We start from the raw sequence: 22,369 nt of genomic DNA, 5'->3' as shown, positions 1-22,369 counted from the left end.
CTTGATTTTGGTTGAATTGGTGAAGTTTATATTTATTGGGGATTTTTCTGTTTTCATATGGATATGATTATGGGGTCATGTATGATGATTGGAAATGATGTTTAATGACTCTAGGAGGTGGAAAAAGTGATTAATTACAATCAATTTCTGTTTTGGAAGGAAAAGTGGAAAACTAGGTTTCAATGTTCTTCATTCTGTCCGAATTTTTAGGTCCTAGATAGAGGCCGAATTGGCCTTAGATCAAAACATAAAAGTTGTAGGGAATGACATTTTAGAGGCTCCTACAAAATTTCAGGTCAATCTGAGTAGTGTAGAATGAGATAAGTCGAAATTACTATTGCTGTTCTGGTTTCACCCGAAATTGAGAAGTGCGTCTGTAATGGGTTATTTTGGCTGGAATTGCTTCCGAATTGGTTGTTGAGGCCTTCTGATGAAGTTTAACCCTTTTTCTTAGCTTTCATCTGGTTTTGGAATTTCTGGATTTGGACTCGGAGAGCCTGAGTTATGATGTTTCCGCTAGAATGCGTTTTGGTGAATCGGTTTTACGTTTTTGATGTAGTATCTTGCATTTTTGACCTGTTTTCACTCAAAACTGGGTTGAGTGACCTTCTGCGATGTTGTAGCCCTGTCTCTTAGCTTCGAAACGGTGTATCTTTCACCTTCATCCGACAATCGTAGCGCCTTTGGTGCCATTACCACAAAATGACGTCAAAAGCTGTTTTTCTGGTTTAGAGCTTAACTTTCATTTCCGGACTTTTTCCTAGTTTGACTTGTACTAGTACTACTTGGAACTTGCTGAATGACTATTGGATGAACTTGTTGTTGTGTGTGTACCTTTGGGACTGGCTGAGGAAATAATGAAGCCATGATGGCTGGGAAAGTTAGCAAATTCAGGGGAAGTGCTGTCCGAACTTTGAAGGGACTTGTTTGCATTGAGTTTGTGATCTAAGACTTGGATTTGAGCAAAGCAATGTTATATGCTGGATGATTTCTGAGCCGTGGAGGTGAGTGACCCTAAACTATTTCCGAAGTACTTGTGAAATATTTCTTGCATTATTTATTCGATTGCATATCATGCGTGCTTGCATGTGGATTCATGACATGATTTGGCTTCAATGAGTTCTGGGAAAGTCTTGTGCTGAACGCCAACGTCTCCACCTCTGTTCACGGTTCATGTTCATGTTTATCTGGAGCTCAAAAAGGGGCTCCCTCTTAATGTTAATGTTAAATGATCTATTTGAGCGTTGGGTGTTCCAGTACTATGATTTCACTGGCTCACGAGAGCAAAAGACGTACATTTGATCTCTGAATCATGACATCATCGAAATCATCGAAATGCAACATTGTGAAATATATTTGTTTAATGATTTTCCTGGTTAATCGCTGAGCTTTTAGCTCACCCCAAAAATATTTTATTCCCCTCCACAGGGCTCGTGGCAAAGGAAGGCTGGTAGTACTTATTCACGTGGCTGGATGGCTTATATCTTGTACAGTTTGGATTTGGAATCATTTGATGTATAGTTGGGAATTATTTCCGCTTTGCTTTTGACATGTAATTATTGGAGAATTTGATGTAATTTTTGTGTCTTATCTTGTAATCTGTTTGAGGATTGTAGTGAACGACTGAGTCCCGGCGAGAGCTGGGCAGGCGACCCGTCGAACCCTCTGGTTCGCCTTAGGGGGAGGTGGGGCTGTCACAGTTGGTATCAGAGCTTAGGTTTCAGATCTCTGTAGTGTATCCTAGGCTTGAAGTTTAGGATGCCAGACTGTGGGTTTGATTTGACTCTTAGTGTTTACTTGGAATGCTTGAGTGATTCTTGCGGGATGTCTGGGATGTCTTGACTTGATTGGTACAAGATGGAATGTCGAGGACGACATTCTTTTAAGGAGGGGAGTTTGTGACGCCCCGAAAAGAATGAGTGTGAGAAGCCGAAAATTTTCTAATTTTCTAGTGTTCATTTTATTTAATCGTCCGCCTTTTCTACATTTTCTTTATTAGAAAAATTTTCCAGATAAAGTTTATGAGCAAAGATAGTTTTAAAATGATTTTTCTAGTATCGGTTAGTTTTTGAGAAATTAAAAGCGTATTTTGAACGTGGGACCCGCAAGTGCGGTAAATGCATTATATTTTTGACAACTTGTTGAAATTTTGTATTAACTGATATTATTTTACAAGGTGTTAAGATATTTGTATTGGAGAGACAAAAAGATAAGATTTAAACCAAAAAGGTGAGAAGTGTCACCTTGTGATTTAATCTTGGACTTTGACCATTTAACTTTACCTTTACCTTTACTAAATAAATACCAAAATTTGACCAAAATAAGCTTCATTTTACAAGCTTCTTGGCCGGCCCTTATCAAGCAAGAAAGAAAGAAAAGCTCTCAATTTTCTAGTCTCCAATCTTGTCCAATCTTTCAATTAAACCGATTAATCTTTCAATTACTCCATAAAACCTCTTAGTTTGGTGGAGTTGAGCTTGGTTGTGAAGTTGTTTGGAAAGCTAAGGTGGTTTGTTGCTCTATCTCTTGTATTGCTAAGGTGAGTTGTGAAGGACCCCTCTCCTTCCTCTAATGATGTTCAATTCATGATTGGTGGTGGTATAAGATGCACTTTTATGGATTATATCTTGATTTTGGTTGAATTGGTGAAGTTTATAATTATTGGGGATTTTTCTGTTTTCCTATGGATATGATTATGGGGTAATGTATGATGATTGGAAATGATGTTTAATGACTCTAGGAGGTGGAAAAAGTGATTAATTACAATCAATTTCTGTTTTGGAAGGAAAATGGAAAACTAGGTTTCAATGTTCTTCATTCTGTCCGAATTTTTATGTCCTAGATAGAGGCCGAATTGGCCTTAGCTCAAAACATAAAAGTTGTAGGGAATGACATTTTAGAGGCTCCTACGAAATTTCAGGTCAATCTGAGCAGTGTAGGATGAGATAAGTCGAAATTACTATTGCTGTTCTGGTTTCACCCGAAATTGAGAAGTACGTCTGTAATGGGTTGTTTTGGCTGGAATTGCTTCCGAATTGGTTGTTGAGGCCTTCTGATGAAGTTTAACCCTTTTTCTTAGCTTTCATCTGGTTTTGGAATTTCTGGATTTGGACTTGGAGAGCCTGAGTTATGATGTTTCCGCTAGAATGCGTTTTGGTGAATCGGTTTTACGTTTTTGATGTAGTATCTTGCATTTTTGACCTGTTTGCACTCAAAAATGGGTTGAGTGACCTTCTGCGATGTTGTAGCGCTGTCTCTTAGCTTCGAAACGGTGTATCTTTCACCTTCATCCGACAATCGTAGCGCCTTTGGTTCCATTACCACAAAATGACGTCAAAAGCTGTTTTTCTGGTTTTGAACTTAACTTTCATTTCCGGACTTTTCCCTAGTTTGACTTGTACTAGTACTACTTGGAACTTGCTGAATGACTATTGGATGAACTTGTTGTTGTGTGTGTACCTTTGGGACTGGCTGAGGAAATAATGAAGCCATGATGGCTGGGAAAGTTAGCAAATTCATGTTTATCTGGAGCTCAAAAAAGGGCTCCCTCTTAATGTTAATGTTAAATGATCTATTTGAGCGTTGGGTGTTCAAGTACTATGATTTCACTGGCTCACGAGAGCAAAAGACGTACATTTGATCTCTGAATCATGACATCATCGAAATCATCGAAATGCAACATTGTGAAATATATTTGTTTAATGATTTTCCTGGTTACTCGCTGAGCTTTTAGCTCACCCCAAAAATATTTTATTCCCCTCCACAGGGCTCGTGGCAAAGGAAGGCTGGTAGTACTTATTCACGTGGCTGGATGGCTTATATCTTGTACAGTTTGGATTTGGAATCATTTGATGTATAGTTGGGAATTATTTCCGCTTTGCTTTTGACATGTATTTATTGGAGAATTTGATGTAATTTTTGTGTCTTATCTTGTAATCTGTTTGAGGATTGTAGTGAACGACTGAGTCCCGGCGAGAGCTGGGCAGGCGACCCGCCGAACCCTCTGGTTCGCCTTAGGGGGAGGTAGGGCTGTCACAGTTGGTATCAGAGCTTAGGTTTCAGATCTCTGTAGTGTATCCTAGGCTTGAAGTTTAGGATGCCGGACTGTGGGTTTGATTTGACTCTTAGTGTTTACTTGGAATGCTTGAGTGATTCTTGCGGGATGTCTGGGATGTCTTGACTTGATTGGTACAAGATGGAATGTCGAGGACGACATTCTTTTAAGGAGGGGAGTTTGTGACGCCCCGAAAAGAATGAGTGTGAGAACCCGAAAATTTTCTAATTTTCTAGTGTTTATTTTATTTAATAGTCCGCCTTTTCTACATTTTCTTTATTAGAAAAATTTCCCAGATAAAGTTTATGAGCAAAGATAGTTTTAAAATGATTTTTCTAGTATCGGTTAGTTTTTGAGAAATTAAAAGCGTATTTTGAACGTGGGACCCGCAAGTGCGGTAAATGCATTATATTTTTGACAACTTGTTGGAATTTTGTATTAAGTGATATTATTTTACAAGGTGTTAAGATATTTGTATTGGAGAGACAAAAAGATAAGTTTTAAACCAAAAAGGTGACAAGTGTCACCTTGTGATTTAATCTTGGACTTTGACCATTTAACTTTACCTTTACCTTTACTAAATAAATACCAAAATTTGACCAAAATAAGCTTCATTTTACAAGCTTCTTGGCCGGCCCTTATCAAGCAAGAAAGAAATAAAAGCTCTCAATTTTCTAGTCTCCAATCTTGCCCAATCTTTCAATTAAACCGATTAATCTTCCAATTACTCCATAAAACCTCTTAGTTTGGTGGAGTTGAGCTTGGTTGTGAAGTTGTTTGGAAAGCTAAGGTGGTTTGTTGCTCTATCTCTTGTATTGCTAAGGTGAGTTGTGAAGGACCCCTCTCCTTCCTCTAATGATGTTCAATTCATGATTGGTGGTGGTATAAGATGCACTTTTATGGATTATATCTTGATTTTGGTTGAATTGGTGAAGTTTATATTTATTGGGGATTTTTCTGTTTTCATATGGATATGATTATGGGGTCATGTATGATGATTGGAAATGATGTTTAATGACTCTAGGAGGTGGAAAAAGTGATTAATTACAATCAATTTCTGTTTTGGAAGGAAAAGTCGAAAACTAGGTTTCAATGTTCGTCATTCTGTCCGAATTTTTAGGTCCTAGATAGAGGCCGAATTGGGCTTAGCTCAAAACATAAAAGTTGTAGGGAATGACATTTTAGAGGCTCCTACAAAATTTCAGGTGAATCTGAGCAGTGTAGAATGAGATAAGTCGAAATTACTATTGCTGTTCTGGTTTCACCCGAAATTGAGAAGTGCGTCTGTAATGGGTTGTTTTGGCAGGAATTGCTTCCGAATTGGTTGTTGAGGCCTTCTGATGAAGTTTAACCCTTTTTCTTAGCTTTCATCTGGTTTTGGAATTTCTGGATTTGGACTCGGAGAGCCTGAGTTATGATGTTTCCGCTAGAATGCGTTTTGGTGAATCGGTTTTACATTTTTGATGTAGTATCTTGCATTTTTGACCTGTTTGCACTCAAAACTGGGTTGAGTGACCTTCTACGATGTTGTAACCCTGTCTCTTAGCTTCGAAACGGTGTATCTTGCACCTTCATCCGATAATCGTAGCGCCTTTGGTGCCATTACCACAAAATGACGTCAAAAGCTGTTTTTCTGGTTTTGAGCTTAACTTTCATTTCCAGACTTTTCCCTAGTTTGACTTGTACTAGTACTACTTGGAACTTGCTGAATGACTATTGGATGAACTTGTTGTTGTGTGTGTACCTTTGGGACTGGCTGAGGAAATAATGAAGCCATGATGGCTGGGAAAGTTAGCAAATTCAGGGGAAGTGCTGTCCGAACTTTGAAGGGACTTGTTTGCATTGAGTTTGTGATCTAAGACTTGGATTTGAGCAAGGCAATGTTATATGCTGGATGATTTCTGAGCCGTGGAGGTGAGTGACCCTAAACTATTTCCGAATTACTTGTGAAATATTTCTTGCTTTATTTATTCGATCGCATATCATGCGTGCTTGCATGTGGATTCATGACATGATTTGGCTTCAATGAGTTCTGGGAAAGTCTTGTGCTGGACACCAACGTCTCCACCTCTGTTCACGGTTCATGTTCATGTTTATCTGGAGCTCAAAAAGGGGCTCCCTCTTAATGTTAATGTTAAATGATCTATTTGAGCGTTGGGTGTTCCAGTACTATGATTTCACTGGCTCACGAGAGCAAAAGACGTACATTTGATCTCTGAATCATGACATCATCGAAATCATCGAAATGCAACATTGTGAAATATATTTGTTTAATGATTTTCCTGGTTACTCGCTGAGCTTTTAGCTCACCCCAAAAATATTTTATTCCCCTCCACAGGGCTCGTGGCAAAGGAAGGCTGGTAGTACTTATTCACGTGGCTGGATGGCTTATATCTTGTACAGTTTGGATTTGGAATCATTTGATGTATAGTTGGGAATTATTTCCGCTTTGCTTTTGACATGTAATTATTGGAGAATTTGATGTAATTTTTGTGTCTTATCTTGTAATCTGTTTGAGGATTGTAGTGAACGACTGAGTCCCGGCGAGAGCTGGGCAGGCGACCCGCCGAACCCTCTGGTTCGCCTTAGGGGGAGGTGGGGCTGTCACAGTTGGTATCAGAGCTTAGGTTTCAGATCTCTGTAGTGTATCCTAGGCTTGAAGTTTAGGATGCCGGACTGTGGGTTTGATTTGACTCTTAGTGTTTACTTGGAATGCTTGAGTGATTCTTGCGGGATGTCTGGGATGTCTTGACTTGATTGGTACAAGATGGAATGTCGAGGACGACATTCTTTTAAGGAGGGGAGTTTGTGACGCCCCGAAAAGAATGAGTGTGAGAACCCGAAAATTTTCTAATTTTCTAGTGTTTATTTTATTTAATCGTCCGCCTTTTCTACATTTTCTTTATTAGAAAAATTTCCCAGATAAAGTTTATGAGCAAAGATAGTTTTAAAATGATTTTTCTAGTATCGGTTAGTTTTTGAGAAATTAAAAGCGTATTTTGAACGTGGGACCCGCAAGTGCGGTAAATGCATTATATTTTTGACAACTTGTTGGAATTTTGTATTAAGTGATATTATTTTACAAGGTGTTAAGATATTTGTATTGGAGAGACAAAAAGATAAGTTTTAAACCAAAAAGGTGACAAGTGTCACCTTGTGATTTAATCTTGGACTTTGACCATTTAACTTTACCTTTACCTTTACTAAATAAATACCAAAATTTGACCAAAATAAGCTTCATTTTACAAGCTTCTTGGCCGGCCCTTATCAAGCAAGAAAGAAAGAAAAGCTCTCAATTTTCTAGTCTCCAATCTTGCCCAATCTTTCAATTAAACCGATTAATCTTCCAATTACTCCATAAAACCTCTTAGTTTGGTGGAGTTGAGCTTGGTTGTGAAGTTGTTTGGAAAGCTAAGGTGGTTTGTTGCTCTATCTCTTGTATTGCTAAGGTGAGTTGTGAAGGACCCCTCTCCTTCCTCTAATGATGTTCAATTCATGATTGGTGGTGGTATAAGATGCACTTTTATGGATTATATCTTGATTTTGGTTGAATTGGTGAAGTTTATATTTATTGGGGATTTTTCTGTTTTCATATGGATATGATTATGGGGTCATGTATGATGATTGGAAATGATGTTTAATGACTCTAGGAGGTGGAAAAAGTGATTAATTACAATCAATTTCTGTTTTGGAAGGAAAAGTGGAAAACTAGGTTTCAATGTTCTTCATTCTGTCCGAATTTTTAGGTCCTAGATAGAGGCCGAATTGGCCTTAGCTCAAAACATAAAAGTTGTAGGGAATGACATTTTAGAGGCTCCTACAAAATTTCAGGTCAATCTGAGCAGTGTATAATGAGATAAGTCAAAATTACTATTACTGTTCTGGTTTCACCCGAAATTGAGAAGTGCGTCTGTAATGGGTTGTTTTGGCTGGAATTGCTTCCGAATTGGTTGTTGAGGCCTTCTGATGAAGTTTAACCCTTTTTCTTAGCTTTCATCTGGTTTTGGAATTTCTGGATTTTGACTCGGAGAGCCTGAGTTATGATGTTTCCGCTAGAATGCGTTTTGGTGAATCGGTTTTACGTTTTTGATGTAGTATCTTGCATTTTTGACCTGTTTGCACTCAAAACTGGGTTGAGTGACCTTCTGCGATGTTGTAGCCCTGTCTCTTAGCTTCGAAACGGTGTATCTTTCACCTTCATCCGATAATCGCAGTGCCTTTGTTGCCATTACCACAAAATGACGTCAAAAGCTGTTTTTCTGGTTTTGAGCTTAACTTTCATTTCCGGACTTTTCCCTAGTTTGACTTGTACTAGTACTACTTGGAACTTGCTGAATGACTATTGGATGAACTTGTTGTTGTGTGTGTACCTTTGGGACTGGCTGAGGAAATAATGAAGCCATGATGGCTGGGAAAGTTAGCAAATTCAGGGGAAGTGCTGTCCGAACTTTGAAGGGACTTGTTTGCATTGAGTTTGTGATCTAAGACTTGGATTTGAGCAAGGCAATGTTATATGCTGGATGATTTCTGAGCCGTGGAGGTGAGTGATCCTAAACTATTTCCGAAGTACTTGTGAAATATTTCTTGCATTATTTATTCGATTGCATATCATGCGTGCTTGCATGTGGATTCATGACATGATTTGGCTTCAATGAGTTCTGGGAAAGTCTTGTGCTGGACACCAACGTCTCCACCTCTGTTCACGGTTCATGTTCATGTTTATCTGGAGCTCAAAAAGGGGCTCCCTCTTAATGTTAATGTTAAATGATCTATTTGAGCGTTGGGTGTTCAAGTACTATGATTTCACTGGCTCACGAGAGCAAAAGACGTACATTTGATCTCTGAATCATGACATCATCGAAATCATCGAAATGCAACATTGTGAAATATATTTGTTTAATGATTTTCCTGGTTACTCGCTGAGCTTTTAGCTCACCCCAAAAATATTTTATTCCCCTCCACAGGGCTCGTGGCAAAGGAAGGCTGGTAGTACTTATTCACGTGGCTGGATGGCTTATATCTTGTACAGTTTGGATTTGGAATCATTTGATGTATAGTTGGGAATTATTTCCGCTTTGCTTTTGACATCTAATTATTGGAGAATTTGATGTAATTTTTGTGTCTTATCTTGTAATCTGTTTGAGGATTGTAGTGAACGACTGAGTCCCGGCGAGAGCTGGGCAGGCGACCCGCCGAACCCTCTGGTTCGCCTTAGGGGGAGGTGGGGCTGTCACAGTTGGTATCAGAGTTTAGGTTTCAGATCTCTGTAGTGTATCCTAGGCTTGAAGTTTAGGATGCCGGACTGTGGGTTTGATTTGACTCTTAGTGTTTACTTGGAATGCTTGAGTGATTCTTGCGGGATGTCTGGGATGTCTTGACTTGATTGGTACAAGATGGAATGTCGAGGACGACATTCTTTTAAGGAGGGGAGTTTGTGACGCCCCGAAAAGAATGAGTGTGAGAACCCGAAAATTTTCTAATTTTCTAGTGTTTATTTTATTTAATCGTCCGCATTTTCTACATTTTCTTTATTAGAAAAATTTCCCAGATAAAGTTTATGAGCAAAGATAGTTTTAAAATGATTTTTCTAGTATCGGTTAGTTTTTGAGAAATTAAAAGCGTATTTTGAACGTGGGAACCGCAAGTGCGGTAAATGCATTATATTTTTGACAACTTGTTGGAATTTTGTATTAAGTGATATTATTTTACAAGGTGTTAAGATATTTGTATTGGAGAGACAAAAAGATAAGTTTTAAACCAAAAAGGTGACAAGTGTCACCTTGTGATTTAATCTTGGACTTTGACCATTTAACTTTACCTTTACCTTTACTAAATAAATACCAAAATTTGACCAAAATAAGCTTCATTTTACAAGCTTCTTGGCCGGCCCTTATCAAGCAAGAAAGAAAGAAAAGCTCTCAATTTTCTAGTCTCCAATCTTGCCCAATCTTTCAATTAAACCGATTAATCTTCCAATTACTCCATAAAACCTCTTAGTTTGGTGGAGTTGAGCTTGGTTGTGAAGTTGTTTGGAAAGCTAAGGTGGTTTGTTGCTCTATCTCTTGTATTGCTAAGGTGAGTTGTGAAGGACCCCTCTCCTTCCTCTAATGATGTTCAATTCATGATTGGTGGTGGTATAAGATGCACTTTTATGGATTATATCTTGATTTTGGTTGAATTGGTGAAGTTTATATTTATTGGGGATTTTTCTGTTTTCATATGGATATGATTATGGGGTCATGTATGATGATTGGAAATGATGTTTAATGACTCTAGGAGGTGGAAAAAGTGATTAATTACAATCAATTTCTGTTTTGGAAGGAAAAGTGGAAAACTAGGTTTCAATGTTCTTCATTCTGTCCGAATTTTTAGGTCCTAGATAGAGGCCGAATTGGCCTTAGCTCAAAACATAAAAGTTGTAGGGAATGACATTTTAGAGGCTCCTACAAAATTTCAGGTCAATCTGAGCAGTGTAGAATGAGATAAGTCGAAATTACTATTGCTGTTCTGGTTTCACCCGAAATTGAGAAGTGCGTCTGTAATGGGTTGTTTTGGCTGGAATTGCTTCCGAATTGGTTGTTGAGGCCTTCTGATGAAGTTTAACCCTTTTTCTTAGCTTTCATCTGGTTTTGGAATTTCTGGATTTGGACTCGGAGAGCCTGAGTTATGATGTTTCCGCTAGAATGCGTTTTGGTGAATCGGTTTTACATTTTTGATGTAGTATCTTGCATTTTTGACCTGTTTGCACTCAAAACTGGGTTGAGTGACCTTCTACGATGTTGTAACCCTGTCTCTTAGCTTCGAAACGGTGTATCTTGCACCTTCATCCGATAATCGTAGCGCCTTTGGTGCCATTACCACAAAATGACGTCAAAAGCTGTTTTTCTGGTTTTGAGCTTAACTTTCATTTCCGGACTTTTCCCTAGTTTGACTTGTACTAGTACTACTTGGAACTTGCTGAATGACTATTGGATGAACTTGTTGTTGTGTGTGTACCTTTGGGACTGGCTGAGGAAATAATGAAGCCATGATGGCTGGGAAAGTTAGCAAATTCAGGGGAAGTGCTGTCCGAACTTTGAAGGGACTTGTTTGCATTGAGTTTGTGATCTAAGACTTGGATTTGAGCAAGGCAATGTTATATGCTGGATGATTTCTGAGCCGTGGAGGTGAGTGACCCTAAACTATTTCCGAAGTACTTGTGAAATATTTCTTGCTTTATTTATTCGATCGCATATCATGCGTGCTTGCATGTGGATTCATGACATGATTTGGCTTCAATGAGTTCTGGGAAAGTCTTGTGCTGGACACCAACGTCTCCACCTCTGTTCACGGTTCATGTTCATGTTTATCTGGAGCTCAAAAAGGGGCTCGCTCTTAATGTTAATGTTAAATGATCTATTTGAGCGTTGGGTGTTCCAGTACTATGATTTCACTGGCTCACGAGAGCAAAAGACGTACATTTGATCTCTGAATCATGACATCATCGAAATCATCGAAATGCAACATTGTGAAATATATTTGTTTAATGATTTTCCTGGTTACTCGCTGAGCTTTTAGCTCACCCCAAAAATATTTTATTCCCCTCCACAGGGCTCGTGGCAAAGGAAGGCTGGTAGTACTTATTCACGTGGCTGGATGGCTTATATCTTGTACAGTTTGGATTTGGAATCATTTGATGTATAGTTGGGAATTATTTCCGCTTTGCTTTTGACATGTAATTATTGGAGAATTTGATGTAATTTTTGTGTCTTATCTTGTAATCTGTTTGAGGATTGTAGTGAACGACTGAGTCCCGGCGAGAGCTGGGCAGGCGACCCGCCGAACCCTCTGGTTCGCCTTAGGGGGAGGTGGGGCTGTCACAGTTGGTATCAGAGCTTAGGTTTCAGATCTCTGTAGTGTATCCTAGGCTTGAAGTTTAGGATGCCGGACTGTGGGTTTGATTTGACTCTTAGTGTTTACTTGGAATGCTTGAGTGATTCTTGCGGGATGTCTGGGATGTCTTGACTTGATTGGTACAAGATGGAATGTCGAGGACGACATTCTTTTAAGGAGGGGAGTTTGTGACGCCCCGAAAAGAATGAGTGTGAGAACCCGAAAATTTTCTAATTTTCTAGTGTTTATTTTATTTAATCGTCCGCCTTTTCTACATTTTCTTTATTAGAAAAATTTCCCAGATAAAGTTTATGAGCAAAGATAGTTTTAAAATGATTTTTCTAGTATCGGTTAGTTTTTGAGAAATTAAAAGCGTATTTTGAACGTGGGACCCGCAAGTGCGGTAAATGCATTATATTTTTGACAACTTGTTGGAATTTTGTATTAAGTGATATTATTTTACAAGGTGTTAAGATATTTGTATTGGAGAGACAAAAAGATAAGTTTTAAACCAAAAAGGTGACAAGTGTCACCTTGTGATTTAATCTTGGACTTTGACCATTTAACTTTACCTTTACCTTTACTAAATAAATACCAAAATTTGACCAAAATAAGCTTCATTTTACAAGCTTCTTGGCCGGCCCTTATCAAGCAAGAAAGAAATAAAAGCTCTCAATTTTCTAGTCTCCAATCTTGCCCAATCTTTCAATTAAACCGATTAATCTTCCAATTACTCCATAAAACCTCTTAGTTTGGTGGAGTTGAGCTTGGTTGTGAAGTTGTTTGGAAAGCTAAGGTGGTTTGTTGCTCTATCTCTTGTATTGCTAAGGTGAGTTGTGAAGGACCCCTCTCCTTCCTCTAATGATGTTCAATTCATGATTGGTGGTGGTATAAGATGCACTTTTATGGATTATATCTTGATTTTGGTTGAATTGGTGAAGTTTATAATTATTGGGGATTTTTCTGTTTTCCTATGGATATGATTATGGGGTAATGTATGATGATTGGAAATGATGTTTAATGACTCTAGGAGGTGGAAAAAGTGATTAATTACAATCAATTTCTGTTTTGGAAGGAAAATGGAAAACTAGGTTTCAATGTTCTTCATTCTGTCCGAATTTTTATGTCCTAGATAGAGGCCGAATTGGCCTTAGCTCAAAACATAAAAGTTGTAGGGAATGACATTTTAGAGGCTCCTACGAAATTTCAGGTCAATCTGAGCAGTGTAGGATGAGATAAGTCGAAATTACTATTGCTGTTCTGGTTTCACCCGAAATTGAGAAGTACGTCTGTAATGGGTTGTTTTGGCTGGAATTGCTTCCGAATTGGTTGTTGAGGCCTTCTGATGAAGTTTAACCCTTTTTCTTAGCTTTCATCTGGTTTTGGAATTTCTGGATTTGGACTTGGAGAGCCTGAGTTATGATGTTTCCGCTAGAATGCGTTTTGGTGAATCGGTTTTACGTTTTTGATGTAGTATCTTGCATTTTTGACCTGTTTGTACTCAAAAATGGGTTGAGTGACCTTCTGCGATGTTGTAGCGCTGTCTCTTAGCTTCGAAACGGTGTATCTTTCACCTTCATCCGACAATCGTAGCGCCTTTGGTTCCATTACCACAAAATGACGTCAAAAGCTGTTTTTCTGGTTTTGAACTTAACTTTCATTTCCGGACTTTTCCCTAGTTTGACTTGTACTAGTACTACTTGGAACTTGCTGAATGACTATTGGATGAACTTGTTGTTGTGTGTGTACCTTTGGGACTGGCTGAGGAAATAATGAAGCCATGATGGCTGGGAAAGTTAGCAAATTCATGTTTATCTGGAGCTCAAAAAAGGGCTCCCTCTTAATGTTAATGTTAAATGATCTATTTGAGCGTTGGGTGTTCAAGTACTATGATTTCACTGGCTCACGAGAGCAAAAGACGTACATTTGATCTCTGAATCATGACATCATCGAAATCATCGAAATGCAACATTGTGAAATATATTTGTTTAATGATTTTCCTGGTTACTCGCTGAGCTTTTAGCTCACCCCAAAAATATTTTATTCCCCTCCACAGGGCTCGTGGCAAAGGAAGGCTGGTAGTACTTATTCACGTGGCTGGATGGCTTATATCTTGTACAGTTTGGATTTGGAATCATTTGATGTATAGTTGGGAATTATTTCCGCTTTGCTTTTGACATGTAATTATTGGAGAATTTGATGTAATTTTTGTGTCTTATCTTGTAATATGTTTGAGGATTGTAGTGAACGACTGAGTCCCGGCGAGAGCTGGGCAGGTGACCCGCCGAACCCTCTGGTTCGCCTTAGGGGGAGGTGGGGCCGTCACATGAAGGGGTTGAATCGAAAAGCAATGATTTAATAAATAACACCATGTGGCAGCTGACCCGGTAAAAAATTCAGTTTGATGGGAGGAGAAGAACGAATCCTTAAGTTTTTTATTATTTCTTTTTAATGCTCTCTTTTTTTATTTTTATAAATTTTCTTAATTTCTCTTCACTTCAATTTGTTGTTGAAACTTTTATAGTATTTATTTTTAATTTTGTATCATTTGAAACAATTATAAATGCTCTTATGAAATTTTTTAAATTTCAATTACAATCTTAATTTCTATATGTTTTCAAATAAATATTATAAATTTAGTTATAAATGCAGAAAGATTTCATTTAAATTTTGTAAATACCATATGAAATATTTTTATGTGTGTGTGTGTGTGTGCATGTGTATAAATAGAGAGAGAGAGAGAGAGATACACACACTCATAACATTAAATTATAATCATGATGTAATCTGGTCTTCTATAGTTCTATTTTTTAGTCCCAACTTACCAATTGTATCCATTGACCTGACTGAACTTGGCCGAGTTGCCCTCTCTTCGAGTTTCGAGACATTGGTTCTTCCAGTAATTCAAAATACATACCTTCTCTAGATACTGTAGCGATACAATTAAGTTTAACCACTTAACTTAATCATGCCTAATGTTTGAAGAATATCATTGTTAGATAGAAGTAGTTTGACAAGAGGTTCTAAAGCTGAATCAAATGATTCCAGACTTGATAGTAACACTTGAAGGTTTTACAGATGATCGAGATGAAACTGCTGTAAACTTCAGACAAGAAAGCTAAACGAGTAACTTACCAAATGTTGAAGAATTGAAGGTTGTCCAGCCATCTACGACATTCCGATTCCCAGATATCACAGTGCGATTGATTCCATCTCCAATCAACATTACACTTTTCTTGTGTTTAGGCACAACAACGTACTCTTCATAGAATCCTTGCTTCGCAAAGATCACAAAATAACCATCTTCAGTCCTCAAGTTATCTGGTGCAAATGCTATGGCATCTCCTATTGAGGTGAAGTTGCTACCCCCATAATTTCTAACTGTAACTGCCTCTCTGATATTAACTCCTTTAGTCCTTTATCCACCAATTCGGCTAGATTTCTTCCCCACCTTTGGGAATCATTTAATCCATGCAGAACCTGGTGATTCAGTATCTTTACTAAGGATTATCACAACTTAGATGGAAACTTCACTAAGAACTTCACTATGTACTTTGACTAGCAATGCAAAGTAGCCAAACTTGGCATGTCAAAAGTGGATGACTATGAAGTGAAAAAACCTCAAATATAAGAGATTAAAATGCATCATTTTAAAAGTGAGAAACTAAAAAATATAAAACTCAAATATGAGGGACTATCATTGCAATTTGCCCGAACATTTTCATTTTTATCAATACCATATCTAAACTAAAGGTTCCTACGGGCCTGTTTGGAAGCCATGTTTTTTGACAAGTTTTTTACCTACTAGTTTTTTAACAACTTTTGCTACAGAAACCCCAAAAAACTTCTCAAAATTTTTTACCTACACTTAAAATATCCAAAACACAAAAAAAATTAAAAAATTCCCTTCCCCTTCTCTTCTTCTTCTTCCTCCCCCACCACCACCTTCGTCGCCGGCCACCACCTCTGCCGCCGGTTTCGGCGCCGATCACCTCTTCTGGTGCCGGTCTTTTTTTTTTTTTGCCCTTTTTCCCTCTCCCCTACCATCATCCCCTCTGTCTTTTTTTTTCTCTCTGCGTCTCCCCACTCCTCCCCCACCACCCTTCCCCTTCCCCTCTGGCCCATCTGGTCGCTAGACCAGATATCACGGGGGAGGGTGAGGGTGGCGGGGGAAGGGGAGGAGGGGAGAGAAGGAAAATTGCCCAAAAAAAAAAATTTTCATTTGCTGCTTCATTTGCCCACAAGAGTAAAGAGAGGAGACGGGAGGAGAGGGAGAGGGAAAATGTGAAAAAAAAAGTGGCAGAGGGAAGGTGAGAAGCGAGAAGGGGAACAGGGGAGGGGGAAGGGACAAAGAGGGTGGCAGGGGGAGAGGGGGAAGGGGCAGAGGGGAGGAAAGGGATGGTGGGCATAGGGGGTGGCAGGGGAGGGAGTGGGAGGGGTGGCGGCCCCAGGAGGGTGGCGGACAAAGGGAGGAGGAACGGGGAAGGGAGTGGGAAAGGGGTGGAGGGGGAGAGGGGAGGAAAGGGGTAGCGGGGGAGGGAGAGGGAGGGGGAAGAGGAGAAAAGAAAAAAAAAAGAAAAAGAAGAGAGGTGGTGCTGGCGGAGGTGCTAGAGGTGGGAGGCAGAGGTAACGGGGAAGGGGGAGGGGGAAAGAAGAAGAAGAAGAAGAAGAAGAAGAAGAAGAGAGGAAAGAAAAGAAAAAGGAAATAAAGAAAAAGAAAAAGAAAGAGAAAGAGAAAAAGAAAGAAAAGGAAAAAAAAAAATTTCACTTTACAAAAACTTCTACAAAATTTTTCACATTACAAAAACTTCTATAAAAAAGTTTTTTACCTTACAAAAACTTCTACAAAAATTTTTCAAAAACTTCTACAGTGCACTAAAGTAAAGTTTTAGACAAACTCCCAAAAAACTCAGATTCTAAAATTTTGTGTTTTGACATTTCACCCTTATGAGTAATGACAAGGGTTTAAAAGGTTCCAAACTTCCAATATCTAACCCAAAAAGAGAAAAACAAACCCAAAAAATTTACCATAATTTCTTATCTTCCCGTCTTTCACATTTTAAAGTTCTCCGTCCTTGCGTACAAATTTTTCATGTTTATATAAGGCTGACACACTTTCGAATTACACATATTTTTCGTCTTTCCTTTTTTTACTTTTTTTTTATAATCATCTCAATCCATGCAATTATTTCACTTTTTAACACTTCAATTCTGAAGAAAATTAAATTTCACAAATATTTTAATTTTATTAATTTTATGTTGATCACTACCAGTACTACATCTATTAATGTCTACAGCTGAAAGAATGAAAGCAATTTAAACGGCTGTCTAAACTTTCGACACAAAAATTGGCCAAATAAAAAATTGGGATAATTTCAGAAACCTCCCTTGAGGTTTCTGACATTTACACTCACCTCCCCTGAGATTACTAATCCTTTACAAATTCCGTCCAAATGATTAAAATATTGTTTTAGAGAGTGAAATTAGAATTTTGTACCTGATTTGCCCTTTGTGCTACATGTCCAATGAATGACAAAGTATTACAAATTAATTAATAATTAATAAATTTTAAGGAGCGTAGTTTATAGGCAAATACGTATTACTTATTTAAAGTATCAGCTCTTTACGGGTATTTTACTTTCAAACATTTACTTTATTACAAATATTTATTCTCAAATACAGATTTGTATTTACTCTCAAATATTTAATTTTTGTTAAATAAAAAACCTACCAGTTTTTCTTCCGTAAAAATATTAATATAACACTTTTTCAATTTTAGTTATAAATATTTATGTATTTAGTATAAATTAAATGATTCAGGATAAAATACTCATAAAGAGCTAATACTTTACTCATGTAATGGATGAAAATCATAAAAAAATTAATACTTTATGAACCATTTCTTTTTTAAAAAATATTTAATTTATATGAAATAGATAACCTATTGATTTTCTTTTTGCGAGAATGTTACTGTAACACTTTTTAATTTTTAATCACAAACGTTAATATATTTATCATAAATTAAATATTTGAAAATAAAATATCTGTAAAGGGCGGGTACTTTAAATATATTAACGTTTGTGATTAAAAATTAAAAAGTGTTACAGTAACATTCTCGCAAAAAGAAAATCAGTAGGTTATCTATTTCATATAAATTAAATATTTTTTAAAAAAAGAAATGGCCCATAAAGTATTAATTTTTTTTATGATTTTCATCCATTGCATGAGTAAAGTATTAGCTCTTTATGAGTATTTTATCCTGAATCATTTAATTTATGCTAAATACATAAATATTTATAACTAAAATTGAAAAAGTGTTATATTAATATTTCTACGGAAGAAAAACTGGTAGGTTTTTTATTTAACAAAAATTAAATATTTGAGAGTAAATACAAATCTGTATTTGAGAATAAATATTTGTAATAAAGTAAATGTTTGAAAGTAAAATACCCGTAAAGAGCTGGTACTTTAAATAAGTAATACGTATTTGCCTATAAACTACGCTCCTTAAAATTTATTAATTATTAATTAATTTGTAATACTTTGTCATTCATTGGACATGTAGCACAAAGGGCAAATCAGGTACAAAATTCTAATTTCACTCTCTAAAACAATATTTTAATCATTTGGACTGAATTTGTAAAGGATTAGTAACCTCAAGGGAGGTTTCTGAAATTATCCCTAAAAAATTTGCAGCATTGCACAAGATCAATTATTACTCTGTTAATCTTTTTTTTTTTCGAGAAACGAAAATTTTGACAGATAAATCTAATTCCAGGAGAACTCCAAAAGCCGGTATCTTTTGGAGCCTCCCAGGGACTTAACTACCCAAATTCCCAACCCCCCAAAGCCGATGTGGGATAGAAACCCCGACAGGGGCCAAGCCTATTGGACCGCTGCTACTAAGAAGTAAATACCCCCCACAAGCCCAGAGAATGACGACCCAAGCGGAAGTTTCTTTCTTGCATTTTTTTCGAGAAACGAAAATTTTGACAGATAAACCTAATCCCAGGAGAACTCCAAAAGCCGGTATCTTTTGGAGCCTCCGAGGGATATTACTCTGTTAATCCTTGTACTTGATTTTCGAGTCCAGTCCAATTCTAACAACCCACGATAGGCCGACAGTCGGCTTACTTTTCCAGCTTTCCGAACGCGTCCCAATGCATGTGTTACTAAGCCCAGCGAAACGCTATACAACTCCGAGGCAGCAGACAGCGGTGCAATCAGTGCACCCACCAAGTTGCTGCCGCTGTGTCACTCAAACAGAGATTTGAGCACACAAGTCAATTGTGAAAATTTAGGTACACTTTTGCATATAGGGAAGGCACTAGGGCATTGCAGAAGCTTAGGTCCCGTTTGAATTACTGTTTTTAGAAAAATATACTATAAAAATTTAATATAATATTTAAGATAAAAATTAAAATTAATGCATAAAATTTTTTTAGAAAACTAACAATGCGAATAAGGTTTAAATTTTTTCATGCATTTGATGTAGAATCAATTTGCTCTACATTGGCAACAGAAATGTATTTTAAAGTTTAAATGCACTTTATATGAATTTGAAATACAAAGGACTTTTTTGCTAAGATTTTTGTAAGCTGTATTGCTAACCCCCGAAAAAAAAAAATAGTAGAAAACTTATTATCAACTATATCTTTTAAAACAAATAACCCAAAATATATCAAAACTTCTCAGTTGTGCTCCTTTCATCAATTTTTGTTATTACAATATATTATTGTAATTAATATGTGAGTATGGTATATCAAAATTCTACACTATATGCATCCAACCTATGTACAAGTTTAATTAATCCAACAATATTTAACAGATGGTTAAAAAATGAGTATTAATTAATTAAGAATATCTACAAAAATTTTCAAAAAAAAAAAAGAAAAAAATATCCACAAGAAAAAGGAACGTTTTACCTGTCAACAAGGCCATCATAGCATGTTTGTTGATTCGTCACAACAGCACTCAACAAAGCCTGCACTCTACCAACCAAACTGTCGCTCCCGGAAGAGGAATTATCTGATTTGAGCTCTACAGATATGGATTCCAAGTAATCCACCGTCAGCTCCGATAGCTGAGCACAATCATGCAATGCATTAAGCTCTTTACTACTAAGAAATCTGCTTTGTTTTTGCTGTGATAGCAAATGGTTAGTAAGGTCAGATATTTTCTGGGCATGTTTTAGGCACCATTTTACAGAGAATTTTCCATAGCCATCTAAGTTTGTAGGTGAATGCTGAAAAGATGAAAGAATGGAACGGCATAGCTTGGGATAAAGGGTGGATTTGCATGCAGTGTAAGGTGATTGAGGCTGAAGAGGAAGAGGGTTTCGGGCAAAGATTTTTGGTGATAAAAGCAAAGAGAGAAGAAGAAAGAAAAGGGATGGTTTAGTGCCTTTCGGCATTGCGAAAATTTGTGAGGAAATGTTGTTTATGGGACTTTGGAGGTAGATTTGATAGTGGTTTGATCTGTTTGGAGTAATGGTGGTATATATAGGATTGAGATCCTCTATAGTCGTACGCGCTGTAAGTTACAGTTAAAGGTGGGAGATAGACTACTTTGAAATTGGATGGAGAAGATTAAATATAAAATATAAATTTTATAACAAATTTTGTTGTATTTTTTATTTTATTGTATTAATATTTATATTATTACTCCCTCCGTCCCATTTATTTAGTCGTGTTTGAAGAATTTAATTTTTTTAATAATAATGGTTTGATTGTGATGTTTGTACTTTCTTTTTTAATTTTACCCCCATAAATTTAAAATTTAAATTTAAATGATAACTTATATATATGATTAGAAAGAAATATTATCTTAAAAAAAGAGATTAAAAGGTACTTTGACTTTTTCAATATAACAAATATTTTAAGACATTTTAAAATAAAAAAAATATGAAATATATTAGTATTTACATTAATTGTGCTACTATTTATATTGCACGGTGCAATTGATATGGGTAAGTGATAACAGTAGAAGTCCTGATGCGTAAATATACAGTAGATGGTCGGATGAGCAATTATGCATGGGAAAAAACAAGAACGAGCAAGTGCAAGGAGAAGGAAAATAATGTCGGGAAGAGAAGAGCTGTGCTTCAAAGGGCGGTTGAAACATCGTAATTTTAGTTAGAAAGTGCGGTCTAATCAAATTGTTAACCGTCGTCTGACTAAGATGCAGGACCAACTATTGCGGAAGTGAAAAGACTAGTTGGTGTCCCTAATGATTTGGCATAGTTCAGTTTGATCGATTAGAAACACAAATAAAGCTAATAAAAATTAGGAGAAAAACATAATTAGCCCTCAAACTTTAATGATCTTATACTTTTAGCCATAGCCTTTTTGGCCCTTGATGTTGAAAACATATACTTATAAGCTTGTAGCCGTTACATTAGTTTGAGGTGTTAAAGTTGATGGAAAAGTATAATTTGCAACATACAAGCAAAATTAGAAAGCTATTTTATCAAAATCTTAAATGAAGTAGTCCAACATTGGGATTTTTAATGCAGCAAAAATTATGCCAAATAAGTTATATTTCCAAAATTTTCATAACGTGAGGAGTTTATTGGTTAAAACTATTGAAAAAGTTGACATCTATTGGGTGTTGAAGTAAAATTCCTTTAAGATTAATAGTTCAGATTGATAGGATTATAAATACACATTTTTAACAATTCAAGAGCTAAAAGACAAAAACAATAACTAGAGGGCTAAAAGTGTAAGATTGTTAAAGTTTGAAGCCCAAATAGTCCCTAACAATTAAGGTTCAAATGAGATTCTGGCCCTGTTTAGGGGTGGTTTATAAAGAAGCACCTCTAACACAATTATTCTTAACAAAAGTGCTTTTAAGTTACTAAAAATTGGGTTCTTTAAATTACAAAAATTTAGTTACGAAACACCTTAAAAATACTTTTAGTATTTAAAAGCGCCTTTTCTTTTTGTAAACACACTATAATCCCAAACGGGGCTTCAAATTTGTAAGAGATCATTTGAGTTTTGTTAGTTAAAAAGTTCATTATATTCTAAACTCAATTTGAGTTTAGTTTGCTCATTTTGAAATTTGGAATTTATGTAGAAAATCCAATATATTTGAGTTCAACAAAAAAAAAAAGCTTGGCAATTTGGCAGACTAATATACAAGCCATGTTTGGACACAATTTCAAAACAACTAAGTTTTTGGAGTTGTTTTAGGAATTAAACAACTAGGTTTTAGTTGTTTTAGGAGTCAAACAACTAGGCAACTAATGTTTAGTTGTTTTAGGAGTTAAACAACTAGGTTTTAGTTAAGTTTTGCATTTTATGATTAAAATGAGAAACATTGCATTTTTATGAATTTAAATGATCAAAACTTCATGTTTTATAGGTTTGATGGATTCAATCATCAAATGGAGTAAAGTATGTGTTTGGATGAATTTTGATGAATTGAAGTGGTTTTCAAGTG

The 22,369-nt window shown here is 36.6% G+C and overlaps 1 pseudogene; it reads right to left on the bottom strand.

Annotated features, from left to right (window-relative positions):
• The window catches only part of LOC113729204 (pectinesterase-like), a 64,973-nt pseudogene extending 44,612 nt beyond the window's left edge, over positions 1-20,361 (bottom strand).
• Positions 20,362-22,369: the final 2,008 nt, after the last annotated feature.

This window comes from Coffea arabica, chromosome 2e (genome assembly GCF_036785885.1).
Source record: "Coffea arabica cultivar ET-39 chromosome 2e, Coffea Arabica ET-39 HiFi, whole genome shotgun sequence".
Classification (NCBI taxonomy): domain Eukaryota; kingdom Viridiplantae; phylum Streptophyta; class Magnoliopsida; order Gentianales; family Rubiaceae; genus Coffea; species Coffea arabica.
This window is presented reverse-complemented; position numbering and strand designations above follow the sequence as displayed.